General features: G+C 37.0%; 1 protein-coding gene across 1 annotated transcript in view; it reads right to left on the bottom strand.

Moving 5' to 3' along the window:
- ptgir (prostaglandin I2 receptor) overlaps positions 1–15,311 on the bottom strand; it is a 74,181-nt gene that overhangs the window by 52,825 nt on the left and 6,045 nt on the right. The window lies entirely within an intron of this gene.

Here is a 15,311-nt window from a genome sequence, read left to right as displayed (position 1 = left end):
CAATACGCTCTTCCCACGGCACTATAAGCTCCAGAATAATTAGCTGTCTTGAAGCTTCTGAGATAGCTATAATGTCTGGACGGAGACGTGTTGCAGCGATGTGATGAGGAAACCTCAGCTGTTTTCCCAGGTCGACCTCCAGCTGCCAGTCCGAGGCTTTGTGGAGGAGGCCTGTTGTTAATTGTGGGAGGGCCCGGGGTTTTTTATTAGCCCCTTTAAGCTATTTATATATTTTTTTCAATTGTCTGCTGAACAAACCATCGTTATACAATAACTTGCCTAATTACCCTAACCTGCCTAGTTAACCTAATTAATCTAGTTAAGCCTTTAAATGTCACTTTAAGTCAGTGGTCACCAAACCTTTTACTGGAGGGCCGGTGTCCTGCAGATTTTAGCTCCAACCCTAATCAAACACACCTGAACGAGCTAATCAAGGTCTTACTAGGTGTACTTGAGTCATCCAGGCAGATGTGTTGAGGCAAGTTGGAGCTAAACCCTGCAGGGACACCGGCCCTCCAGGACCGAGATTGGTGACCCCTACTTTAAGCTGTATAGAAGTGTCTTGAAAAATATTTAATCAAATATAATTTACTGTCATCATAGCAAAGATGAAATAAATCAGTTATTAGAAATGAGTAATTAAAACTGATATGATTAGAAATGTGCTGAAAAAATCTCTCTGTTAAACAGAAATTGGGAAAAAAATAATAAACAGGGGGCTAATAATTAAGAGGTGGATAATAATTCTGACTTCAACTGTATAAAGGTATAAATTAGATATAATTTCCTGAGGAGTTGATGAACTCACATAGCTGGGTGCACCTCTGAAAGCATCTAGTGGTGTCAGTTATGGCTCCAAATGAATCAACGCTGTTTTTCAGCTGCATAAAGCACATAAATACAGCTATTCTCTCAATAAAATCATGTTAGGCATCTAGCAAAGAAGCTAGAGTCAATGAATGAAGGAATGAAGCGAGTATAATAAAAATGTTCACATGTCTATTTACGAGTGAATAGCGCAATTTATCCAAGTGTGCCGCATATGGTGTGAACACAGCATGAGAATTGAAGAGTTTGGTTGCACAACGTGATAAACGCCATTTTATGACATTTGGATTGATTAGATTGGAGTAATGTTGGTCTGTGTCATGCCGATAAACTATTAGATAAAGATGTAGCCTTCAACTTCACAAAAATGTACAAAAACCTTACAAAAGTGGACTAAGATTAAAAAGTCTCTGCTGATGTCAAGAAGAAGGCCAGTGGTTGCAGTGAAATACTGCCTTTTTTCCTGCGCTCCATCACAAGATACCTGTCTGCAAGGCTACATTTCAAAGTGTCCTTTTGTAAGTTTATTCTTTAAATAATTTCTTTGAATACCGAATTGGAGGATGATCACTTGCGCCAATACAGTGAAATAATTCAATAAATATGATGGGGCGAGGCGATCTTGTGTCGTGGACTCTGCAAAAGAGGCAAGAACTGTGACACCGCGGCTAAGCCCACTCTGATCATAGGTTTGGTTTTCAGCAGCGGTGTGGAGCCTCCACTCTTTCTGTAACAAGCTACAAGTCGTCTAACTAACTTAACCTTACTTGTCAAACAAAACATTGACATTTACTAGCTTTTCTTAATGGTATTACAGTAGTAGAATATAGCCTAAGGTGGATATATAGCGTTTTGCAAAAATAAATAAATAAATAAATAAATAAATAAATAAATAAATAAATAAATAAATAAATAAATAAATAAATAAATAAATAAATAAATAAATAAATAAAATAAAATAAATAAACAGTGCATGTTCTGCCCAAAACTATTAACTCAGAATCTTGTTGTTATTAATCAATCTTTGTATATATTATTCTAAATATTTATGATGGATTGTTTTTTTTAACTAATTTAAGATGTTTTACAATGTTAAGATAAATATGTTGCATTTTGGCTTTTTTTTTACTTATTTATGAACTATTTATGGACATAAAGTTAAATAAAAAAATATCCTGGATTTGAAAATATTGTGTTCCTGGTCTTTACTAAACTCAAGTGATAGTTTAATGTATAAAAATTAAGAATGAACTTGACTGTTGATGTCTTAAATAATAATGTCAAATAACCAACATTTCTCAAAATGGATATATCTCGTTTTGCAACAAAACTCTTGAATTATACTCTCATTCCAGCGTAATGATCAAGTGAAGTTGATGCCATACCATGACTGCAGCACGCACAATGTCATTATGCATGTAACTACCAAACAGTCTTTAAGCTTCAAAGTGGAAAATTATTGAAACTCTTTTTTTTTTTGAGATGCTATTGGTCTAATCTGATTCAATAATTTATGCTAAGCTAGGCTAAAAGCGCTCCCACCAGACCCAGAGATCAGCTGATTAGATTCAACTCTAGGGGAGATGTTTAACAAAACAATCCAGTTGTCATGACATTACATTTATGTATTAACATGTATTTATTCCTTAGTATTTAGTAGATTGTTTTATTTAACTCTAGGGCAGTTATAAAATTTGCCTACTTAAAAACAAAAACCCCGTCCTTTAAGACTACATTTTAGGGTCTTACATTTTAGAAGTGTGAACCAGACTTTACTATCTCCTAAAATATATGCTGCTGAAAATGAAATTTCACGTATGCGGTTTAACAAGCTCTATATTTAACAATATAATTCCTTGAAATGTGGCCATATACAAATGTTCCTTGTCTGGTGCTAAATCTAAAGTTACATAAAGTGCATCTTTTCTGGTATTGTGGCATTAGTTCCTTCCTCCTTTATCTTCTTCTGTATAGAAAGTCTCAAACAGGAAATGTCCAGCTGTACTGCCCTTAATAGAGACGTGCTTCAGCGTTTAATGTTACAAGGCTTATATATGACATTAGGGTTGGGTGCAATGGAAAGAAATTCACAATGGTGTGGTTATGTAAACTATTTGCTCTGGATAAAGTATCTAGTGTTTATTTCCAGGTGACAAACAGAGCATCTCGTGAGACAAAGGGAATACCATTAGTGTCATCTGTCAGCTTTTCATATACTGCAGAGACTGTGTGCTGAAGAGCAATAAATGGACGCTCACAACAAAAATGAACAAAATTAGAAAGGAAAAAGTGAGGGAGCTTTACAGGACTGTATATTTGAAGGGGTAATTCACACAATAATTAGAATTCACTGTTAATTTAAACTTACCTACTTAATACCTAATACTTTGACCTTTTCTTGAGCATTATAGGAAATAGGAAGACGATGCAAATAACTCAAATGATTCCAAATAAAACAAATGACTCCCTGAGTGATGGTTACTATTTGCTAGGACTGCAAAATGTATTGTTTTAGCATTGACATCGCAATATGCGCATTTGCAAAAGTTAAATCGCAAGATATGCAATGTTGAATCTGAACTACAGTTGTATAAACATATAATGATTATGTAATGCATATAGCCATAAACACTTTTGTTAACCTTTCTGTCCCTTTGCTGTATTAGAAATAGCAGGGGAGATTCACTTATTACTCCAGGGGCGAATAATATTAGTTTCGGGGTTAACTCCCTTCTCCTTTCGTTGCAGCCGGTGAATGAACGAGGACACATGTAACTTGGTCCAATTATTTATTACTATCCGTTTGGTACAACTAAATCAGACCATAAAAAAGGGAACATCAGTGAACAACTGTCTCATTACGAAAAACTGCTTCTCTCTCCCTCTCTCCCTCCGCTTCACACACACAAACACAAACTGCAGCCCCGCCCCTTAAAGGACTCACACATTTTACAACTCTTTACAATATGTATCATTCTGAAGGTTTTGTACAATAGATTCTTGAATTTTCACGTTAAAAGGTAATAATCTATTATACAGTGTATCCAGAACGTATTCACAGGCCTTCCCTTTTACAGCCTTATTCCAAAATGGATTAAATTGACTTATTTCCTCATAATTCTACACACAATACCCCATAATGACGATGTGCAAAAAGATTTTATGAAGTTGTTGCAAATTTATTAAAAATAAAAAACCTAAAAAATCACATGTACAGAAGTATTCTCGCCTTTTCTCAATACTTGCTCAATGCACATTTAGCAGCAATTATAGCCTCAAGTCTTTCTGAATATGATGCCACAAGCTTGGCACACCTGTCTTTTCCTTTCCTCTTTGCAGTATCTCTCAAGCTTTATCAGGTTGGATGGGAAGCGATGATGTACAGCCATTTTCAGATCTCTTCAGAGATGTTCAATAGGATTTAGGTCTGGGCTCAGGCTGGGCCTCTCAATGACATTCACAGAGTTGCTGTGAAACCACTCCATTGATATTTTGGCAGTGTGCTTTGGGTCATTGTCCTGCTGGACGATAAACTGTCGCCCCGGTCTAAGGTAAAGAGCACTCTGAAGCAGCTTCTCATTCAGGATGTTTCTGTACATTGCTGCATTCATCTTTCCCTCTATCCTGACTAGTCTTTCAGTTCCTGCTGCTGAAAAACATCCCCACAGCATCATGTTGCACCACCATGCTTCACTGTAGGGATGGTATTAGCCTGGTGATGAGGGGTGCCTCTCCATACGTAACGCCTGGCATCCACTCCAAAGGGTTCAATTTTAGTCTCATCAGACCAAAGAATTTTGTTATGATTTGAGAGTCCTTCAGATGCCTTTTGGCAAATTCCAGGCAGGGAGTAGCTTTCGTTTGGCCACTCTCCCATACAGTCCTAATTGGTGGATTTCTGCACAGATGGTTATCCTTCTGTAAGGTTACCCCTTCTCCAAAGAAGAATGCTGGAGCTCAGACAGAGTGACCATCAGATTATTGACCCTGACTAAAGCCCTTGATCACTTAGCTTAGATGGCTGGTCAGCTCTAGAAAGAGTCCTTGTGGTTCCAAATATCTTCCTCTTATGGATGATGGAGGGCACTGTGCTCATTAGAACTTTCAGAGCAGCAAAAAATTTTTTTTCTGTAACCTCCCTCAGCCTTGTGCCTTGAGAGAATCTTGTCTCAGAGGTCTACAGACAATTCTTTCGTCTTCATGCTTGGTTTGTGCTTTGACATGCTAAACATCTCAAGAACGATCAGTGGAAACAAAATGTATCTGAGCTCAATTAGGAGCTTCTCAGCAAAGGGTGTGAATACTAGAATTGCACGATATATCGGCATGATATATCGGCCGATAAATGCTATTTTTAAGATGGCGTTATCAATCAAATGTCTAAATTAGGCCGATATCTTTAAGCCGATAAATTACGTAATTGTACAAACTGCCTGCCTCATGCATGCGTGGGCAGAACTTGTTCAGACTTGTCCAGTGAACTATAATAGAGTTTTCCTTATGTTTATTCCTTCAAAGTCCATTCTTTCCTCATGTGGCATTACTGTACGTTAACAACTCAGTAAGTAACCATGTTCCTTATCATTGTATATATGTTTGATTGAGTGCCATTGTGTATTTTGCTTTAAATCGTCAAAAAATATTAAATGTGTAAACATAACAGCAGCGATGCACACGTACTAAACAACTCGTTGGGTTGTTTGTAATCTAATATGATTATTTGTTATTATCAACACCTTGCTTGCTATGTGTTGTTGATGTAAGATTGTATTCAGTTTGATCGGAATAGTCATTTTGATTATGACGAGTACGCGTAAGGGCTGTCGCCGCACACACACACACACACATACACACACACACACACACACACACACACTTATTTGACAGCCTTCACAGCAGCACAGGGGAGAGGTGCACCTGTCACCGAATCCAGCATAGGGGCCCTCAACTCGCCGCACATTCTGTCTTTATATTATGCACTGTGTTTGTCACAAAGTCATCTGTCTCCGAGGGCAAATCTGCGCCCGCAGTTGAGTGAAACTCACAGCGGTTTATCATTAACTTTTCATCGATCATTTTTCCTGCAATTGACAGCAAGAACGAATGCAGAAGTACTGTCTAATTGACAAGCAGCACCCACTTATGTTCAAAAGAATCTAAAATGCCAAATAGGATGAATCTATGCCACATTTTCTGAAGTAATACATCTGTATTCAGCTGTTCGCTTGTACGTTGTCTCTGAACTGTCAAAACACCTTTAAAAAAGGCTTTTTCGGACATGACATATTTGTACATGTGTACATTACTGTAGCACATTTTATTCAAGAACATTTGAGCTGGTTTCAGTCCTTAGATCTTTCATTTTCATTTTATTTAAAATATATTTAACTTGCTTGTTGATTAATTCCCAATTTGTTATTTAACCTATTATTTTTATGCAACAGTGAAGTTGCATGTTAATTTGCTATGAAGAAAAGGAAATAATAATTTTTTTGCATGCTGATTTACTTGAAATCGTGAATATAGGTCTATATAATAACCTTGAAATTTTGAAATTATAGCTTTTTTTGCTTTGAGTATAGACTATTCAGTTCATCAGAGCAGTTCAATCTTTTATGAAGTTTGCGTTATAAAAATATAACATATATATATATCAGCTATCTGCCTCCAAGTCTGAAGAGTTATCGGTTATCGATATCAGGCAAAAAAATCCATCGGTGCAGCCCAAGTGAATACTTCTGTACATGTGATTTTTCAGGTCTTTTATTTTTTAATTAATTTGCAACAATTTAAAAATATATATTTTTTCACATTGTCATTATGGGGTATTGTGTGTAGAAATTTGAGGAAATAAATGAATTTAATCCATTTGGAATAAGGTTGTAACATAAACAAATGTGGAAAAAGTGAAGCGCTATGAATACTTTCTGGATGCACTGTATCTACACTATTAAATGTCCTATTAGGTAAATGTTCAGTAATAAACTTTGACAACGGTGAGATAGAATGTAAATGCCATTGGCTATAAATTTATTTGTGAATTTGTAAATATATATTGAAATAACCAAGATTATTGAGGTCATCTCCAAGTATTGCATGATTAGTCAATATTGATTATTGTAACTGGCCTACCTACTATGTAAATTATTTTTGCAAAAATAAAAACGTAAAAGTGTTCGTAAACATTTGACTGTGCCCCTAAAACAGCTTAGAATCCCGCACTACATTTACTGTACAATCAGTTTTAAACTTGTTGAAGAAAAACTGGGCTAGTCTAATCCAGTCTTCCAAGGTTGGCAAGTTTGTAACGTGCCTCTAAATTAAAAGCCAACACTGACAAAGTGGTTAAATAACACATCAACTGCATTTGGGATTACTCTAAAATAATAGCCTTTGTTGCGAAATACCGGTTTCAGCTCCCCCGCAGCACACACACCCAGTGAACTCCACACACAAGTCCAAAACGACAACTAAACCTGACCTACAGCTCTCTGAATGGGCTGAAGTAGGTAAATATGTGCTGGTTTTCCCCACACATGGCTGATTCTTAAAACGCAGACTTCTTGTTTAGTCAATCAGGCGAATAAAGTATTTGCATGTGTTAGCAGTAGGCAACTGAAAGGCTAAATATTTGGTTTCTTACAGAGATCCTGAATTTTTGACTGTAAACAACTGTGAATAATTTGCCACCAAATTGCAAAGCCTAAATGATGAAGCAGAATCATTTGTTTTAATAGCTATTACAGTTAAAGTGTGGCTTTTTACAACCCACCACAGATGACTGAAATAATGGCAAAGGCAGTGAAAGAGTTAAAAAACATTCACATGGACAGGGATTTGTTGAAACAAGGACACCAGATATACATTTCAGTGGGTTGTTGATTTATAGCGAAGCTCAATTTTTTTGCAAATTTATGCAAATCAGCAGTGAAATAATGCAACGACTACCAGTCCAACCAGAAGCCAAAAAAACAGCAAAGTGAGTCACTGATAGATTAGAAAAGTGGGTTTTGAAAGCAGAAGGCTAATAAATGTGGTTTTATGCTGATGGTTAGTCTTAAAGGGCACCTATTTTACTCATTTTGAAGACTTAAGATAAGTCTTTTGCCCCTCCAGAATGAGTCTGTAAAGTTTCCGCTCAAAACACCCATCAGATTATTTATTACAGCTTTCAGAATATTGGAATTTATTGCTCTGAACACATTGTAGCTGTTTTTGTTGCTTGTGCCTTTAATACTAGTTCTCCCCACGCACTGTTCCCACGTGCCTATCAGAGTGTGTCTTAATCTCAGGCTGCGGCAGATATACAGCACAGTGACAGACATGAAGGAAGCAGATCTCACGTTATGTTTGTGAGAAATACTACAGTTAGAACTTTCCCAATAATTATTTGATGTATTGGTTGGGAAGTTGCAACAATGAGTCACACACAATGTTGTTACAAAGTTCATGCATGAGATGGTAAGTAATGAAGTACAAATACATTGTTACTGTACCTAAGTAGGTTTTTCTGGTATTAGTACTTTACTCCACGATTTATTTTTTGACTGCTTTTTTACTTTTACATTTTTATACCTGTCAACCTTCCCATTTTTCCAGGGATTCTCCAGTATTTTACAATTCTATCCCGCAATCATCCCGTAAAGCTATTTTCCCATTTTTCTCCTGTATTTTTATACTTCTATGAAGGGTGGCAATAAACATCAAAGAACTGATCTTGCCTATACGCAAACTATACTGCCAACCAGGGGATGCCCCTTGCTCTCATATGTGAATCTGTTCTGTGCTTTAATTTTATTTAGGCATGAAAACACTTTGAAATAAATATCTGCGGGATTCCCTTTATTTCCATTACAGATGTCGTTGCCCCTCTTATGCAATCCTAAAAAAAAACAGTCAGTTTACGTAGCGGTGCATGACTCAGTCACACTTCATAGTGATAAATAGATGCTGTTTCCCAAATGGATTCTGTACACGCGTTTTGAAGTCAGTTTTGGGTGCATGTTTGAACAGACATATACTACTACTACTACTACTACTTATATTAATAATAATAATAATAATAATAATAATAATAACATCTAAACATGCCAATCAGTGGGTTTTCTTTTAAACACAACAAAGTTAAATAAGCATAAACTGTTAGGAAAGCAATCGAATGCTTTCATTATAGATTTGTGCATTTTTAAATCGACACCTCTGTTAATTATGTAATCTAATGAAAAATCTAAATGAGAGATTTATTCGCTGCTCTTTAATCAGAATGTTTTAATTATACAGGGAAGACAAGTTTAATGAGATTTGATTACTTAATTTTATTTCTTTATAATAGCTATTCTTTGAAAAGGCTAAAATGGAATTTATTGAGAGGGTGCTCGCTGCAGAGCCATTTGAGCAGAGCTGAGCTCCAGCGAGGGGGAGCATGAGCTCTCGCTCTGCCTCCTGTAAGCTGTTTTAATGCGTACACCAACCCCACCCCTAACCCTACCCCCAGTGACATCACTCGTAGAAGAAGTGCAAAAAAGGTGGAGCTCAAGCTCAAGCTCCCCCTCGCTGGAGCTCAGCTCACCCAAATGGCTCTGCAGCGAGCACCACTTGAATTTATTTGCAGCTTTTTGTAATGTATGCTATTGATTCTATCCTTTGTTAATAATAATTAAATGATTTTACTGAATGTTTTAAATGTGTGTTTACAATAAAACCACTCCAGATGATTTATTTTCACATCCCATTGTTGGCAGGTATGCATTTTTACAAAGATATCTGCACTTTCTTCTCCTTACATATTTTAATCAAGCTTGTTACTTACATTTTATTGTGTTTTGTGCCGCAAGTTGTATTGTTTCTTGTCAATGCATAATTTGAACGCCTTTTTGATTCAAACTATTTTTTTTATCATTGCAGGCCTGTACACTGCAGTGCACAGCTTTTTCAACCTCTGATCATGCACCGTATGTCATTTAGCTAACCAGGCAAAGACAACTTGGATGAGACAGAGACAGCGGTGTAAACATGACTGATGTCATGTTAATGTGGGTAATAAGATACATTTTGGTCGATCGGATCTCAGGTAAGCAAGAGACCAATTTCTGTTCAAATGTTGCATTTAGGTTAAAAAAAAGTATTTTGTCTACTTTTGATCATGGTGTACTGTACTTCACTGATCTTTCAATCTTATACCATGAACAAAACACATCATGTCTATTTTTGTCGACATTTATACAGTTAGTAGGCTACTAAATCAATGAAATACCTAAAGAACTCATCCTTGAGATTTATTTCCTTTGTTTCCAATGAGTTTATAGCTCCTAATTTATACTGTTGTCTAGTTTTAACTTGTATTATATACACTGTAGTCAGGGTGCGAATTATACATTAAATATTAGGGGGTCAGTTTTCAGTAGCTTACATAATAAATATGCATGCTTCAATAAACCAAATTCATACATTTATTTCTGTTAGCCTTTATCTCATTAGATAATCAAACTTATTTAAGTTTTCAGTGTGTTGAGGGATAATAAGCTCATTCTGTCCTATACTGTAACCTCTTATTTCAACAGACACAAGGCTATAACACCTTTTCCATAGTCAAATTGAAAGCCTTCAAAGGGTACCTACTTTAACCCTTTTTCTAGATTTAAGATAAGTCTTTTATGTCTCCAGAATGTGTCTGTAAAGTTTAGCTCAAATACTCATCAGATTACTTATTATACCTTTGTGTTTATTAGAAATTTGAGCTGCTTTGACTTTGCAGCTGTTTTTGTTGCCTGGGCCTTTAATGGAAATGAGCTGGTTCTCCCCGCCCACCATTCCCATGTGTGTGTCAGACATCGGTTACTATTGCTATGATGGGTGAAGCTTCTCCTGCTGCGTGTCACTCATAAGCAGCACAGTGAAAGACAGGAATGAAGCAGATCTCCCTTACTACAGTAAGAACTTTAGCAATGCTTATTTGATATATTTGTTGTGGAGTTAATTTAAGCCTTTTCTTCAACAGTGAGCTAAACAAAATGTCATTTTAAAGTTTGAGCACGTGTTAATATCCACTGCTCTATGGACATCCGTTATGTTAATGTACAAAATAAGCCTGTTTTAAGTCCATGAACTGGGAAGTTACTTTTATAATTTAGGGTTGGGTAATGCCAACCAATTTGGCATCGTATGATGTCTAACGTGAAACATCGCATTGGACAATGGCATCGTTATCATAGGCATCTGTGAATTAATTATGAATAATTTATTAATTCATAATAAATTAATTATGTTTGGCCTACTGTTTTAACTACCTGACCCGCATGGTCTTTATTTTCCCATAACCAAATCATAAATAAATAAAAGTTACACACAAATTACCACTTGTAAATTACCCTCTCCGCGGGACTCTGGCATGAATAGGCAGAGTGATCTGTGTCGTTGTAATGGCGTCCACAAACTTGGTTGGTAAAAAATGTGCAGAACCAACAGGAACCAACCAACCAACTGAGTATCTGAAGTACAAACATGAAAGCGGAAGATTGAAGCAGTGTACTAACGCTGTCACATTACCTGATAGATTTAAAAGACCGAAAATTCATTAGATAGAGAAAAGATTAATTAAATATCACGTTTAACAACTGTAGTTGTTAAGACATGATCCAGTGATACATTCTCGATGAACTGTCTAGACGTACACTGCACAAAGCAGGAGCTAAGCAGGAGCTGGAGCTCAGATGGGTGCATGACGGTGTGTGTGTGTGTGTGTGTGTGGTCATGTGATGTGCTTTTTTAGCAAGTGGCACTGGTATAGTGTGGACATAGGGTTGTGCTAGATGAAACGCCAGTGTGGATGTGGATCGTTTTCATTCTAAAATACCATTTTAAACTTAGCTGTATCAGTGTAAACGGGGCCTAAACGTGTGTTTTTCATGAGTGGGGTTTGCAAAAGGGGGCTGAGGCACGTTGCCAGCTCAGCATCGTGACATCTATTGGCTATGGCGATGGCATCATCTATCGACCCATGCCTAATTGTACTGACACTTTGCGGCTGTGATGATAAATTACAAATCGAATTTGCTGTCTTTATTACAAACATGCACTGTTTTAGAAATATTTTAAACTTGTAAAACTCATTCTTGAGGCGCTGCTGATCACAAAGATCTAAATAGATCCTTTAATCCTTGTTGCTTTGCGCACGTCCTGTCTTGTTGATATTATTTTATCATACAATACGCGACTGACAATCAATTTAATGGGCGGGGAAACCACACTACTACATCACGTTGTGGTGGGCCTTAAAAATGGCAGGGATTTCAATCCTATTTTAACGTCAAGAAATTAAAAAAAAGAGACTTACTGTGTTTAATTCACTCCAGTAAGTTAAAATTTAATATTCTATTTTATATTTTATAATATAATATATAATAGGGCGACGCAGTGGCGCAGTGGGTAGCACGTTCGCCTCACAGCAAGAAGGTCGCTGGGTCGCTGGTTCGATCCTCGGCTCAGTTGGTGTTTTTGTGTGGAGTTTGCATGTTCTCCCTGCGTTCGCGTGGGTTTCCTCCGGGTGCTCCGGTTTCCCCCACAGTCCAAAGACATGTGGTACAGGTGAATTGGGTAGGCTAAATTGTCCGTAGTGTATGAGTGTGTGTGCGTATGTGTGGATGTTTCCCAGAGATGGGTTGCGGCTGGAAGGGCATCCGCTGCGTAAAAACTTGCTGGATAAGTTGGCGGTTCATTCCGCTGTGGCGACCCCAGATTAATAAAGGGACTAAGCCGACAAGAAAATGAATGAATGAATAATATTAAATATATATATTTTTTGAATTTATGTGTATAATTAAAAATATCTAAAAAGCACAATAGAAAAAAAGATGAACTGAATTGAAAAAGATCAATAGACTTACTGCAAAGAAAATAAAACTCCAATTCCTACCAAGAAAGTGACCAACATTATTCATATTTGAACTTGTAGGCAAGTGCCAATTTGTTTATGGCTTTCTGTTTCGATTTCCACTTTGTTTCCAAGAGTAAACAATGAGTAACATTAATCACATTCAAAATATTAAGCAGCAAACACTATTGTTTATGGTCTGTTGTTTTGATTTTCTCTTTGTGAATAAAGAATTGAAGAAATGCACCAAATACACCAATTAAATGCAGCGTAAGGAAAGAACAAACTAGTTATTGTATACTGCTATTAGTTTTTTGTTGCTGTGTGAGGATGTGCATCAGGGCCCTAAAGATGAGAATCTTATGAAAAAACAGTTGACAATATAAGAGGATCAGAAGTAATTGCTGAAAAACTGAAACAAGTCTCACCCCTAATCCTGATCCTCAGCCTAAGAAAATAGAAACTTAGATCTAAACTACTGTATAGAGCAGAAGTCTTAAATCCATACCTGCCTACCTTTGTTTCTGAATATTTGGGAGTTTTTCAGAAGAAATAACAAAACAGGTGGGTGGCGGGAGATGCGTCTGAAATACAGGAGACTTCCAGGAAAAATGGGAGTGTTGGCAGATATGCTTAAAACAGTTTTAGCACCATCCCAAACACCATTCAAACACTGCATGTTTTGGAGCAAGTTGGAACTAAAATAGGCAAGACACCAGGGTTCCAGGTGCTAGATTAAAGAACTGTGAATGTATAAATGATGTTGTATAGATTTGTGTAGACATCATCAAAGATGTGGACCTGAACACACCCGGGTCTCTGGTAGGACCTCAGGTTTCCATTGTCATGGTTTTCAACCTCAGGTTTCATGGAGGGTCAGTAATTTTGGATCTAGTTTTCACCCTGCTACAACATCTGCAGTTTTCAAATAAGCCTAAGGGACTTGATGGATCAGGTTCATTTACAGTAATTACAGAGTGCCTATTACGGATTTTAAAGGGCTCATATTATGGTTTTGGAAGTCCAAAACAACAGGCTAAAATGCACGCAAGGACAAACAACCATTTTATTATGCATGTATTTTACCTAATTATTCTAACAACTACCAAATGATGTGCTTAGTTATTTATTTTTGTCAAAAATCCTTTCTTTGCTTGATGCTAATTTGTGGTGGTTGGTCTGATGACCCAGTCTGTCATGGTTGGTTCTGCTGCAGAGATGGGCAAACTGGGTCCAGAAATTTTCTACTAATCAAACACACATTAACGTGCTACTCAGTGTCTTCAAGCTTACTAAAAATGCTATAGTATAGACTAATTTTATGCGGCCGCCATTAAAAAAGCGAAATCGAGATTGCAGTGGGAAGAAACAAGGAACTATCACCTGAGTCACACAGGAATGTTGTGTACCTGGTTGTATATCTTATTAGTGAAGAGAAATCGACACAATTTTATCATTTCACCAGGTTCTGATTGACCCAAAGGTCCGGTCTGAATAGTAAGTGAAAATAAAAAATGATATTAGACCTGATTTTCAGCTAAGTTAAGGGAAATGGCACTGGTTTGCTAACGTTTTCTTTCCCAAACACATGTTTTAGATGCCATTTATCATACTCAAGTTTAATGAACTGATTCTTTTAATATATTAGACTTGTTACAATATTGAATTTTGTCACTGAAATGTATAAAAACCGCCAATTTCTAACTAACTTGAATGCAACACTGCTGATTTGCCATAGTGTTCACCGGTGCTCAACAGAAATAACTGTGATTGGCCGTGGAGATCATCAGTTCACTGCAGTTCACCGATGTTTAACAAGTGCAAACTCTTGACTGATCTGACCAGCTTTAAATCGCTCAAGTGTTCATGCATCTGTGCTTGCAATCAGTGAAGAGCAGTGAACTGATGACCTTCCCGGCCAATCACAATCTTTTCTGTTGAGCACTGATGAATACTATGGCAAATCAGCTGTGCTAAAGAACGCGGTCAGCGGCGTTTAAATGTTAGCTAAATGGAAGCTTTTAAAACTTCAGTACAACACTATTACAGACAACACAAGGGTGCGGTACAGAGGACTGCATTGTTTTATCGCTCACTGGGATATATACTGTAGGCTGAAGTAAGGAGGGAAGCCCCCACTCTGTTTGCTTTGTGCCATGAGCTGAAACCTAGGAGGACACTGTTTAAGAGATTGTGATGTAGTTTGATGCCTTATTTGCTTTTAATTGTTTAAATGAAACATAACTGAATGATATTTAAATGATGTTTACACCATATCTGCATTTTAAAATCAACAGCTGTAGGTTTGTAGTCCACAGCATGTTGCTGCAATGTTTACCACGCTGATCCACCGCAGCCTCGCTTTCGGGTTTTAAAATGGTGGCCGCGTAAAATAAGCGTATTGACAGGTGTGGTTGATAATGGTTGAAGCTAAGCTCTGCAGAACACCGGTCCTCCACGACCAAGTTTGTCTATCCCTGGTCTACTGTGTGCAGCACATGTTGCAAACAGAATACCTATCCACATTATTGGATTACACCTCAAGTGTTGAAACAAGTAACCACTGTACAGTATATACTGTATGTGAGCCCAATGCAGGAATGTAATGATAAAG

The sequence above is a fragment of the Danio rerio genome, chromosome 15 (genome assembly GCF_052040795.2).
Source record: "Danio rerio strain M-AB ecotype USA chromosome 15, GRCz13ab, whole genome shotgun sequence".
Taxonomy (NCBI): domain Eukaryota; kingdom Metazoa; phylum Chordata; class Actinopteri; order Cypriniformes; family Danionidae; genus Danio; species Danio rerio.
Note: the sequence above shows the minus strand (reverse complement) of the source record. Positions and strands in the feature narration are given on the sequence as shown.